Source organism: Armigeres subalbatus, chromosome 2 (assembly GCF_024139115.2).
Source record: "Armigeres subalbatus isolate Guangzhou_Male chromosome 2, GZ_Asu_2, whole genome shotgun sequence".
Lineage (NCBI taxonomy): Eukaryota > Metazoa > Arthropoda > Insecta > Diptera > Culicidae > Armigeres > Armigeres subalbatus.
The window spans coordinates 214,283,268-214,296,252 of NC_085140.1; the positions used below are offsets into that span (position 1 = coordinate 214,283,268).

General features: G+C 42.7%; 1 protein-coding gene across 1 annotated transcript in view; it reads left to right on the forward strand.

Annotated features, from left to right (window-relative positions):
* The first annotated feature begins 4,118 nt into the window (after positions 1-4,118).
* Positions 4,119-12,985, forward strand: part of LOC134211618 (cell adhesion molecule Dscam2) — a 401,827-nt gene continuing 392,960 nt past the window's right edge. Inside the window, exon 1 of the mRNA XM_062688681.1 lies at positions 4,119-4,322. The gene's annotated coding sequence lies outside the window, so the exon portion shown is untranslated. The remainder of the gene's footprint in view (positions 4,323-12,985) is intronic.

Sequence of the window (12,985 nt, forward strand, 5' to 3'; positions counted from 1 at the left end):
AAAAGTCCCTTTACTTGGTATTCATTGACTACGAAAAAGCTTTCGACCGTCTCAATCACGAGAATATGTGGGGCGCCCTGAGACGCAAGGGAGTTCCTGAGAAAATGATCGGCCTCATCGAGGCACAGTACAAGGCCTTCTCGTGTAGAGTGCTGCACAATGGGATCTTGTCCGACCCTATCCGGGTCGTTGCTGGTGTGAGGCAAGGATGTATTTTATCACCGTTACTGTTTCTCATCGTAATCGACGGATTCTGGTAGATGCGATTGACCGTGAACCAAACCGCGGGCTGTTATGGCAGCCTATAACCATGGAGCACCTAAATTACGTCGAATTGGCGGATGATGTTGCACTCCTCGCGGAACGGCGCTCTGATATGCAGAGTAAGCTCAACGACCTTTCCGAGCGCTCCTCTTCGGCAGGTTTAGTCATCAACGTCAACAAAACCAAATCGTTGGATGTAAACACGGTGACTCCTTCCAGTTTCACAGTAGCCGGGCAACCAGTGGAGAATGTTGAAAGCTTCCAGTATCTTGGTAGCCAAATGGCGTCAGACGGCGGTACCAAGATCGACATAGACGCACGGATCAAGAAAGCAAGGGCTGCCTTTGCGAGTTTAAGAAATATCTGGAAAAACAGGCAGATAAGTGAACGCACCAAAACACGAATTTTCAACTCTAATGTGAAATCTGTGCTGTTATACGCTAGCGAAACATGGTGTGTATCAGTGGAGAACACTCAACGGCTGCAGGTGTTCATTAACAGATGCCTGCGGTATATAATTCAGGCCTGGTGGCCTCACAACTGGATCTCAAACAACGGGCTCCATCGTCGTTGTCACCAGAGGCCGATAGCAACAGAAATTCGGGATCGGAAGTGGGGTTGGGTCGGCCACACTCTACGTAGGGGTGGAAACGAAATTTGTAAACAAGCATTAGACTGGAACCCAGCGGGACATCGCAGCAGAGGCAGACCCAGAGGCTCATGGCGGCGAAGCCTCAATAAAGAAATAAAAGAAGTCAACCGAAATCTAACCTGGCATCAGTTTAAAGCAATAGCCGGGCAACGCTCAGTATGGAGATCTTTCAAGCCGGCCCTTTGCACCACCGGAGGTGTACAGGATCCATAAGTAAGTAAGTAAATAAAATAACCAAAATGGGCTGCAGCCAAACGACACTTTTGGCCGAATGTCATTTCGGCCAAAGGGCAAATTCGGCGAATTGAGCTATTCGGCCAACCGATTTTTTCAGCCAAATGAACTGTTCGACCAAATGACAAAAACCTAAGCTTGATAGTCTTTTACCAAATGGTCTATTCAAGCGACATATTCGACCAACCAACTATCAGCCCTCTGGTCTTCGGCCAAATGGCTTTCTGCCGAACGATCCTTTTCCGTACAAAAATTCAACTAGAAATCCTTCGCAATTTCCGCACGAGTTTCTTCCTTAGTTTTCACGGAGAGTTTTAAAAGTTTCAACAATAAATTGTACGGAGAAAATCATTGGTATCTTCACTAAAAGTTCTCTGGAGTTTCAACGTGATGTTGAAGAGATCAATCAGAAAATTCTACGGAAATTCCACTGATTCTCCGGAATTTCCATTGAAAATTATGCGGACTTCTTCAAATTTCAATCGGCGTGGAACATTATAGATCAGTGGCGTGACAAATGTTAACGACAGCGCGCCGATGCAGAAATGTCGTCAACGCCGGCAGCTTAACAAATATTGTCGGCGGCGGCGCACACCTCTACCTCGGAGATTCCTCTCTATTGTAGCAATGCTTTCCAGGCGGGCCCTGTAGCGCTCGGTTTCAAACGTACTTTGTCTTCGACACATTCACAATCAGTCCAGTTTTTTTGCCTAACGTTTCAGGGCAGGTGTACAGTACTGCCACTTTTTCAGATATTCGACCGACAATGTCCATATTATACGCGAAACAAACAACAGGACAGGATCTGTTGAAAATTGTACCCCGGCTGTAACACATGACTCCTTCTAGCGTCATATTGAACAAATGACGTAGTCGTCTCCTCCACTGTCTTGACCATTACTGTCTGTATTCTCATGCGCCAAATAAGTGTTCCTGTGCGAAGATCGATCACCATATATTCATCAAAATGCTCCCATCTTTAGCCCATCATATCTTGGCTTGCGGCTTGCTAGATCTTGCGTGTTTCCTAAGAGCGACAGTGCTGTTCCAGCTCCTTGCACATCCAGGCAACGTTTCGCCTCCTGAAAGAGGAGGTCCGCTGTTTTCGTTTCCGTTTATAATCTTGCACGTCCTGCCCTTGCGGCAACGCGACTTGCTGTCATCTGTTCTATAAGTCGAGAATTTTATAGTCAAGGAACTGATCACTAACGCATTGTTTTTGCCATCGGAAGGAATGCGGAAGAACCCTTCATCTCGTTCAAGCATTATTATGCTCTGCATTTTGATACATTTAAGAAGCCACCAATGGGCGGCTCCCACAAACTCGGGTTGGGTTCAAAATAGGAAATTTTTAATTGACCCTATTAACTATAGGAGGTGCTCATGTCATGGTTAAACACATATACATAATGTTGATTATTTTAATCCGTTGTTTCTCCTGTAGTAAATCGTCCCGGTCACATCTCCCACCCTGTACACGGCAGGTATTTTCGTCTGTTCGTCATAGTCTCGAAAACCAATAAAAGAGACGCTTTTTTTTTTGTAAAACTCATACGTACCAAATCGTAAACTCAGGAGAAACGTTCTGCTATAGTGGAGTTCTAGCAAATGTACGTTGCTTTCGTTGATTTTAGCCCCTACGACGATGGACGGAAATACCTGCCGTGTCCCTATCGTAACAAAATAAATCAAATTCAAACCTTCAGCATGTAGGTATTTTGATACAAACTTGATACAAATAATGAAAAATCGAGTCAATTTACTTTTCGTTCTATCGTTATCAATGAAACATGAATCAAATACCCCACATTGAACAAGCTCCCGACGAGCAGCATGAATTCAACCCTTTCGCGTGGGAAAGAGGATGCTGTGCAGCGAGACTCGTATCGGTGTGCGGTCATCAGCCGGAGCAGGATCCGTTCCCACTGCTGGTAGACGATGCGATGAGGTTGCTGCTAGCTGCCTTCTGCATTGCCACCACTGTGTGACTACCGTGTTTTTGGCCATCGTCATCGCCGTCTGGCTCTGGCAGGTAGAAGCAAGAAGCAGTCCGAGTGAAAAACCGAGGCTCATTCCTTGACCAAGTGTTGCTGGAGTGAAAAGTGGCAAGTTTTTCTCCGACGACAGCAGCCTCCCCGTCGGTGCAGGTTCATTCACTAAACAGGAAAAGCAAAAGAAAGATGGCAGTGGCAGCCTCTACCAAATGTGTCTGAGTCGAGGAAAAATGGATTAAAATGTCATAATTCAAGACTATTGCCAAAGTTTTGTGTTTATTGTGCGAAGCGAGCCTGTCTGCGGTCCGGACAAATTGCAAACCCTTTTTCGGCGATTTATTTGTCTTATGCTGCTCCGCTGGGAATGGGAGGTTGTACGGTGCGAGATCGGAGGGAGATCTTAGATAGCTTCTAAGAAAGTGCGAAGAAAACGAGAAATTGGGGGATTTGTTTGATTTCGGGTGCAATCGTGTGTGAAGAAACGGAAGAAAGTAAGGAAGAGATTTGTTTGATGTTGGTAAGGCTGTGAATGGAGAAGGGTTACGATCCGGTTCAAGAAATACGGGTGGTGGGTGGCAAACGTGCTTGTGCTAGGAAATAAAAATAACACCAATGAGATAAGGAAAAGATTGTTGAATGTAGGAAAGAAGTAAATCGAATATAAATGTGTATTTGGAATTGTGGCGGGCTAAAGAACAACCTCTCATCTTTCGACTTGGTAGACCGATAAATGCTCGAACTTGTTCCAAATTAAAGAAGGAAAAAGTATTTCAGCCACTGCATCAAATAGTATAGTACATGTGCATAGAATGTATAAGTGGGCTCAAACTCTATTATAGACATCATAGCTGGCAGCAAAGTGAAAACTAGAGCAAAAGTTGGTCATACCGCAACTATTTAGACACAAAATAAAAAAAGACTTTGAAGCGAAAACTTTTCAATGATTCCTGCAGAGAGGAAATGCATTTTTAATTAACTCAATTTTGAATTTTTGCTCGCTAATGTTGTTACTGAACCTTCCTTCATGAAATGGCTGCTGGTGGAACTTGCCTCGGTAGTACGTCGGCCGATGATAGTGAAGCGGTGCTGGTGATTGTGATGATGCATTCAAATGTGTTGGTGCAGTATACAGCCTAGAGTGCAGTTGCAGCAGCTTCCGAGCGCACGGGAGAAATCAGGTATGGAAATACGGGTTGAAGCAAGTCGGCATACAAGAAATCGATAGTTTTTCGCAATCTTCTCGGAAATTCATACTCTGCCTCGAATGAAGATGAGCACAAAAATCTTCAAGATTCTAATTGGGGCTTTAGTTGTTCCTGTCATGTTGGTTGCTTCTATTATTAAAATTTGTTATTTTGTTAATTTATTTTCGATTACCACAATTATCTTTCCATTAACAAGACCGTTATTGACACATTCTGTCGGGAGGCTACTGCATTTCAATCAAAGGTTTTTTCACTGAAAATTTATGTAAAACATCGCGAAACTTATTTTCAGAGGTCCTTATTGTAAGAATTTGGCTCGGAGAAATATATAAATACCGATTTTTTCTGTTAAAGCAAGCTTTCTGATATGCAGTTTTCTGTGCGACGTTCCAATGCACAAGAATTTATGACTTTGTACCTATCGACTCAATTATGGTTCATTTTTTGCTTTGGTAGTAGTTTTATACCATAATAATGTTTACCCTATAAATATATACAGATTATGGATGATCTTGTAGGGTAATATGCGCAAATGAACTAAGCTTGATTTACCCAACATAGAAATTTGTTTATTTATTTATTTATTTCAGCAAACATAAAGCTACAAGCCTTTCCAATTGTTACCAGAAGTAATACACAACGATAATTAGACTTCATGTTTTTATTTTTTTTTCTCATCTAACTGATTTACCCAATTTCGTGACATTACATCGTGAGATACTCCAAAACCAAGTTTTTCAATGCCGTTCTATTTTATTTATTTATTATCATACTAAGGCCAGAGTGGCCTGTGCAGTGCATCAAAGTCTTCTCAATTAAGCTCGGTCCAAGGCTGCACGTCGACAACAACGCAGTCTGTGGAGGGTCCGGAAATCGTCCTCCACTTGATCGATCCACCTTGCTCGCAGTGCACCTCGCCTTCTTGTTACCGTCGGATCATTGTCGAGAACCATTTCCACCGGATTATTGTCCTATATTCTGGTTACGTGCCCGGCCCACCGAAGTCTTCCAATTTTCGCGGTATGAACGATGGATGGTTCTCCCAACAGCTGATGCAACTCGTGGTTCATTCGCCTCAAGGGCGTTCTAACATCACGTAAATGCTTACCACTTGAATAGTTATGTACCTATGCAACTAGCTGAATTTCACGTTTATCCAACGAGCCTTGCCGAAAAAATCGAGGTTTGCAACGAGTTGCATACACTATTTTTCGCAATGATAGAAATTACTTTATAGGGAAACTGTTCCGTTTTCCATCTCACTGAACATATAATCATCTCATCGCGAAAAAAAGAAATGCAGCACCATTGTTGTCGGTTCTTTTTGCTAACATGCGTGCCCACTGTTGAGAAAGATCAAAAAATAATAAACAAATCAAATTTTTTTTCATTGCTTTGTTTTTCGTGGGATGAATATCGGAGCTATGAGATGAGGTCCAATAACCCTATGTCAATTCGGGACCAAAATACTTCTGATTGATTTACATCACATAATCGTTGGGGCTTTTTTAGTCGTGGTGGGTAAAATGCGTGGCTGCAGAACAAGACCATGCTGAAAGTGGCTGGGCTTAGAAAATTACCGAGTTGCGGAAAATCAGAAAGAAAATCAGCTCCCAGCGTCATCTAGGAGAGGCGCAACAAAAAAGTGACACATTTGAACCCAAGATTTCATCACGATCACAAAAACTCGAGTATGTTATTTACCAACGTTTTGACACGGGGATTGTCAGTTCAATCAAAGGTAATTGCCTATTTCCGGGGATTAAACCACCCGACTTGGACGTTAATTTACAATGTTATGAAAACTCATATGTGAATATGTACGTTATATCTTCCATATAACGTACGGGGATTGTGTTTTTCTCAGGGGGAAAATACTATCGTTTTTGTCCATCGTTTGGTTTAACATTGACTGTCACGGTTGAAAATTATGTTTGTTGGTACATTTCATCGGATCCACTGTCTCTTTATCAAATTCATGTACTCGCCGGCATTGGCGCTACTTCTACTCTATCTACAAATAAAAACAGTCGTCACACAAGCAGTACGATACCAATGATTTTCATGAAAATTCCATACATTTTTGTGTTAAAATTTCGAAAAGCTCTACGTAAAAACTAAGCAAAACTACAAAAAAAACATTGAAATTGAATGTTTGAATGGAAAAGAGTCGTTCGGCAGAAAGCCATTTGACCGAAGACCACAAAGCTGAAAGTTGTTTGGCGGAATATGTCGTTTACCCGAAAAGAGTATTTGGTAGAAGCCTACACGAGCAAAGCTTGAGAGAAAATCGATAAATTGTTTTAATCTTGTGAAATCATCGATTATGTTTACTTAATTTGATATCTTTTGGTCGTTTTAGCGGTTAAACAAAACGTATAGCAAAAAACTCTTACTGTGACATAAAATCAAAAACTATTCCTGCTGTCGATGACAACAAATCCAAAACTAATTTTCGTTTCCTATAACAAAATAAATACGCCTGCGAATTGCGCGGATTCGTCGGCAGGAGGAAAGAGTTGGACGACGATTCAACACACGCCGACTGGAAGATGCCACGGTGAAACGGTCCTTCGTTGAAGAACTGGAGACGCGTGCTGCAGATATTCCGGAAGGTGGCAACGTGGAAGACCAATGGACCGCCATCAAGAATGCCTTCATCGCCACCAGCGAGAACAATCTGGGGGAACTACGCACCCAGAGAAAACAATGGATCACCGATGAGACCTGGAGGAAGATAGAGGAACGAAGAGAAGCCAAAGCCGCGATAGAGCGATCGAAAACCAGAGGAGCCAAAGTCTTAGCCCGTCAACGATACGCGGCTCTTGAGAAGGAAGTAAAACGCTCATGTCGATGGGACAAGCGAGCGTGGACAGACTCTCTGGCCGACGAAGAAGAGAGAGCCGCCGTAATCGGGGACATTCGCCTCCTCTACGATATCTTACGACGCTTAAGCGGGGCGAAGATGAATGCAACGATGCCCGTGAAAGACGCGAATGATCAGTTATTGACCAACCGAACTGACCAGCTGAAACGCACAACTTTTTCAAGTGCCAGCCAGGCCTTCACCACCTTGGCATGATCTGCCTAGGATCCGACGTATAACACGCGTCAATACCGAAGCTCCATCACTGCTAGAGATTCAAACAGCCATCCAAAGCATGAAATCGAATAAAGCTCCAGGGTCGACCGCATATCAGCCGAGATGCTCAAAGCTGACCCCATGACATCCGCTCAACTACTGCATCGTTTATTTCGTAATATCTGGGACACCGCAGCTTTCCCGGTCGACTGGATGCAAGGTATCTTAGTGAAGGTGCCCAAAAACGGTGACCGTATGCCATAACTGGCGAGGCATTATGTTGCTGTGTACCGTTCTCAAAGTTCTGTGCAAAATTATCCTAGCCTGGATTCAGGAGAAAATCGATGCGACTCTCCAGCGGCAGCAAGCCGGATTCCGTGGAAGATCTTGTGTGGACCATATTGTCACGCTTCGCATTATTCTGGAGCAGGTCAACGAATTCCAAGAGTACCTTTACTTGGTATTCATTGACTACGAAAAAGCTTTCGACCGTCTCAATCACGAGTATCTGTGGGGCGCCCTGAGACGCAAGGGAGTTCCTGAGAAAATCATCGGCCTCATCGAAGCACAGTACGAGTCCTTTTCGTGTGGAGTGCTGCACAATGGGGTCCTGTCCGACCCTATCCGGGTCGTAGCTGGTGTGAGGCAAGGATGTATTCTATCACCGTTACTGTTCCTCATCGTAATCGATGAGATTCTGGTAGAAGCGATTGACCGTGAACCAAACCGCGGGCTGTTATGGCAGCCTATAACCATGGAGCACCTAGACGACTTCGAATTGGCGGATGACGTTGCACTCCTCGCGCAACGGCGCTCTGATATGCAGAGTAAGCTCAACGACCTTGCCGTGCGCTCCTCCTCGGCAGGTTTAATCATCAACGTCAACAAAACCAAATCGTTGGATGTAAACACGGTGACGCCTTCCAGTTTCACAGTAGCCGGGCAACCAGTGGAGAATGTTGAAAGCTTCCAATATCTTAGTAGCCAAATGGCGTCAGACGGCGGTACCAAGATCGACATAGGCGCACGGATCAAGAAAGCAAGGGCTGCCTTTGCGAGTTTAAGAAATATCTGGAAAAACAGGCAGATAAGTGAACGCACCAAAATACGAATTTTCAACTCTAACGAGAAATCTGTGCTGTTATACGCTAGCGAAACATGGTGTGTATCAGTGGAGAACACTCAACGGCTGCAGGTCTTCATTAACAGATGCCTGCGGTATAAAATTCGGGCCTGGTGGCCTCACAACTGGATCTCAAACATCGAGCTCTATCGTCGTTGTCACCAGAGGCCGATAGCAACAGAATTTCGGAATCAGAAGTGAGGCTGGGTCGGCCACACTCTACGTAGGGCCGGAAACGAAATCTGTAAACAAACATCAGACATCGGGACATCGCAGCAGAGGCTGACCCAGAGGTGGCGAAGCCTCAATAAAGAAATAAAAGTAGTCGACCGAAATCTATCCTGACTACAGGTTAAAGCGATAGCCGGGCAACGCTCAGGATGGAGATCTTTCAAGTCGGCCCTTTGCACCACCGGAGGTGTACAGGATATATAAGTAAGTAAGTAAGTGAGCACGGCGGATAACAACAAAATAAGACACAAATTGTTCCTAAATTGCCTGTTTTGCGAATGTTATTGATATAGGAGCATGTTATTAATAATGGAACAGATACCCTACTTGAAAACTATGATTAGTGCATGCATATGCACAACATGTAAACGATTTAGTTCGAAGAATGTATTGGAGGTAGCCACGTTCTTCGGTGGGGTTTGAACCAACGACTCCAGTATGCTAGACAGGTGCTTTCCCTGCTAAGTTACGAAGCAGAGTCTATTATATAGAGTTGCGCAAAGAGGATCTTCTTACACTTATTCTGAATGATCTTTTTGTTATTCTGTTTGCAACTTTCATTTTTGTTCAACCCTTAAAAAGACTTCACGGGAGTGTTCACTGCTAAAGCTTTTTAATTCGATAACCAAGTCACCCACAGAGTTCAAAAACGTGAGTTTCTTGTTGCTACTTTATTGGGGGGTGTATTGAAGTTTTTTGAAGCTGTTTCTAGAACAAAATACATTTCAATTCATGCGTTTTAATTCCCCATAAAAAATCATTAGGCGATAACAATACTTCCGCCTTACCAACAAGCATTTGTTTACTTTGCTCGATAGGTAGACGGTTTGACAGTTCAATAGGTAGATTTGGCTTCACTCTTTGCGTAACTCTATATATGATAGACTCTGTTACGAAGGACTTCCGTCCGTTGGCAATTGTTCTCTCGTCGCGCGCGGATGTGTAGCAGCTAGATTGTTTTCGGACTGTGATAAAGACTGGCACTGTAGGTTCCGGACAACATTGTTTCTTGTTTCGCTTATTCGTTATTGTTCGTATGGTTCCCTCCACTGCAGGCGAATTGATTGTCAATACAATCCAATTTCGTTTTCCGCCAAACACTCACCGTCCGACATGGGTGGAGGTTGCTGGATTTTTACGACAATTGGATAGCAATGTATCGCTTATGGAAACGGTATACAAAACAGCACTGATCGATCGCTGTTTGTGAAGTTTGTCTCGATGGATGCGATGCAAGACTCGTTAAGGTAGAACACGGAATTGAGAAAATGGAATGTCTGTTTCCTCCTTCACTCGAAGTTTCGAAATGGAAGGGAATGGTGTTCTACCAGAATTTGCGGAACAAATGCTTTCTGTGTCGAGCTGGAGGTCATCGAAAGGATGCGTGTCCACAAAGGAATAAAGTGAGTCAGCCTAAGGAACAAACAGCGAGAAAGAAGGAAACAAAAATGAAGGAAAATGGCCAGAAAGACAACGAAAATCATACTCCAAAGTTGTTATCAGCTTCGAAGCAGCAAGCAGAAAAACACCAGCGGAAGCAAGGAAAAATATCATCATTGAAATGCCAGAGGGAGATATAATCGAACTGAACGCCGACTCATCTGATCGAACGGAAACATTCGAGATACCGGATTCGATGGTAGAACGCGAGAAGTTAGCGGAAACAACGTTTTTCAAAAACAAAACGGATCGGATCTGGTTTGTGAAGAAGGGAATTATGGGCTACCTTGGACCTCAACAGAAAGATGAAAGAGGAAGAAGAGGAAAAGAAACTAGCGTAGTCAACAACACAACGACGGGAACAAGTTATAACTGTGGGATCGGCCGACCGATCTCCACCAAAGAAGACATCCCGCATACAAGATACTTCTGAAACTTCTTCGGAATAATTTGTTGTATTATTTCTAATGCTTTCGGCTCCGTAGAGTTTTTAATTAAACAATTGAGCCTAATAAATAAATGAAATGGTTAAAAAAAAGCACTTCCGTCAACATTTTAACATAGCGGGTGATGATGAGCTACAATTTCCCAACAATCGCAATGCATTCTGCGCAGTAACGTTTCCAACGTATTGTTTCTATACAGAAAATCTAAAAATCATCGAATTTATTACTATTTTCAATTTAATCAATCTTGATCATTAACCATTAATGAGATCGATCGTAATTCATTAATCATACACACAGCGTGTCAAACTTTATACGCAAACGTTAATCATTACCAAAACACTTTTTTCATTTATCATTGTCAAATAGTAAATTAATCATTACTCATATCCATTAATAATTGTCATAAATGAGTTAAATATTAAAAGTTAAAGTCATACTGAACCATTGCCAATGACAACAACATTGTTCTCTCTTGTAAATGTTAGGATAAACCTTGGGATGAGCTTAACTCGCAACAAGCGATAGTCCCAAGCTGCGACAGAAAAGAACAGTGATCGTTTGCCGCCCATTTAGAAAAGGAGCCGTGTTTTAATGATGTTTTATGATATAAAATGTATCACATATAAATGTTTGGACATAAACATAGCCATCTATTGATATGATTACAGTTCTGCTTCAGAAATATACAACAAATGCAGTTGTACATAAAAGTGAACTTAATATTGGCTTTATCCTTTGCAGATAGGGACAAAAATATTATCGCAACTTTCTTTATTTGCTTGTTTTTTTTTTCATTTTTCCAGTGACAATCACATTTTTTAATTATTCTTAATCTTTAATCGTCGTTTAAGTCGTTAAAGCTTTAATCAAATTATGATGAACACCACATTTCCTTTTTATCATACGGGACAGAGAATTTATAACAGAATTGTTACAGATATTGTTATGTGTAACACATATTGATAGGTATAGCTGTATTTTTTATAACTAGCTGGTCAAGATACCATGGAAGTGAATTACATTAGAATCACAATTTAAAATTACACCACTCTTTCAGCGGAACTAACATCCAGAGGTAAGTAACAGGAAATAGCGAAAAAAAAATTGTGTTTGATCAGTTTGCAGTATGCCATGAAAATCGTTATTTTCAGATCAATCGACATTTGCGCCGTCAAAAACACGTGATTGTCCTTAACTGATTCACATAAATTCGTAATGGCACAGGTTTAGACTATAGTATGAGTTTAGCATCTATCTGCTATCTCCATAACGCTCATTAGACCGGTGGTTCTTCACGGACACGAGCCCTAGACGGTGCTCGTGGAGTACCAACGCACACTTGGAGCTTTCGAAAGGAAAGTGCTGAGTACCATCGAAGGTAGGGTGCAGATGGCAAACAGTACATGAAGGAGGCGAATGAATAACGAGTTGCATCAGCTGTTGGGAGTACCATCCATTGCTTACACTGCGAAATCGGAAGATTTCGGTGGGCTGGGCGCCTATCCAGAATGGTGGACAGTAATCCGGTGTGGGCCTTTCTTAGCCGTGCGGTAAGATGCACGGCTACAAAGCAATACCATGCTGAGGGTGGCTGGGTTCGATTCCCGGTGCCGGTCTAGAAAAATTTTCGGTTTGGAAATTGTCTCGACTTTCCTGGGCATAAATGTATCATCGTGTTAGTTTCATGATATAGGAATGCAAAAAATGGTAACTTGGCTTAGAATCCTCGGCAATGCCCCAGTGGGGGCATGTAATGCCAATAAAAAGAAGAATCCGGTGAAAACGGTTGTAGACAACGATCCGACGGGAACAAGAAGGCGAGATGCGCAGCGAGCGAGATCGTGGATCTAGCAGATGGAAGACGATTTGCGGACCATCTGCAGACTGCGGGGTTGGCGACGTGCAGCCATGGACCGAGTTGAATAGAGAAGACATTTATGCACTGCACTGGCCACTCCGGCCTTAGTCTGAAAATAGATAAATGAAATGATCGGTTTTATCCTTCACCTTCACCACAGAGGTATTGGACTGGTATGAAAGGTCTAACAATAGTAATTACTTGGGAGGAACGTGAAACAAAGACAGAACAACGATTGAGTTACAAAGTAAGAAAATGCAGAGCCTGAAAGAAATCCCAAGACCTCCTGCTTATACGGCAGAAGCGGTGGTCACTATAAGACCACCAGGCTCGTCTCACATGGTCAGAAATGATAAATGTGACAGATATATTCCGAGCTTTGATGGCATTTTTTTGCTTGAAAAGATTCCTCATTGTACGATTTTGATTTGAATTAGTTCTTTCCCAGCAAAG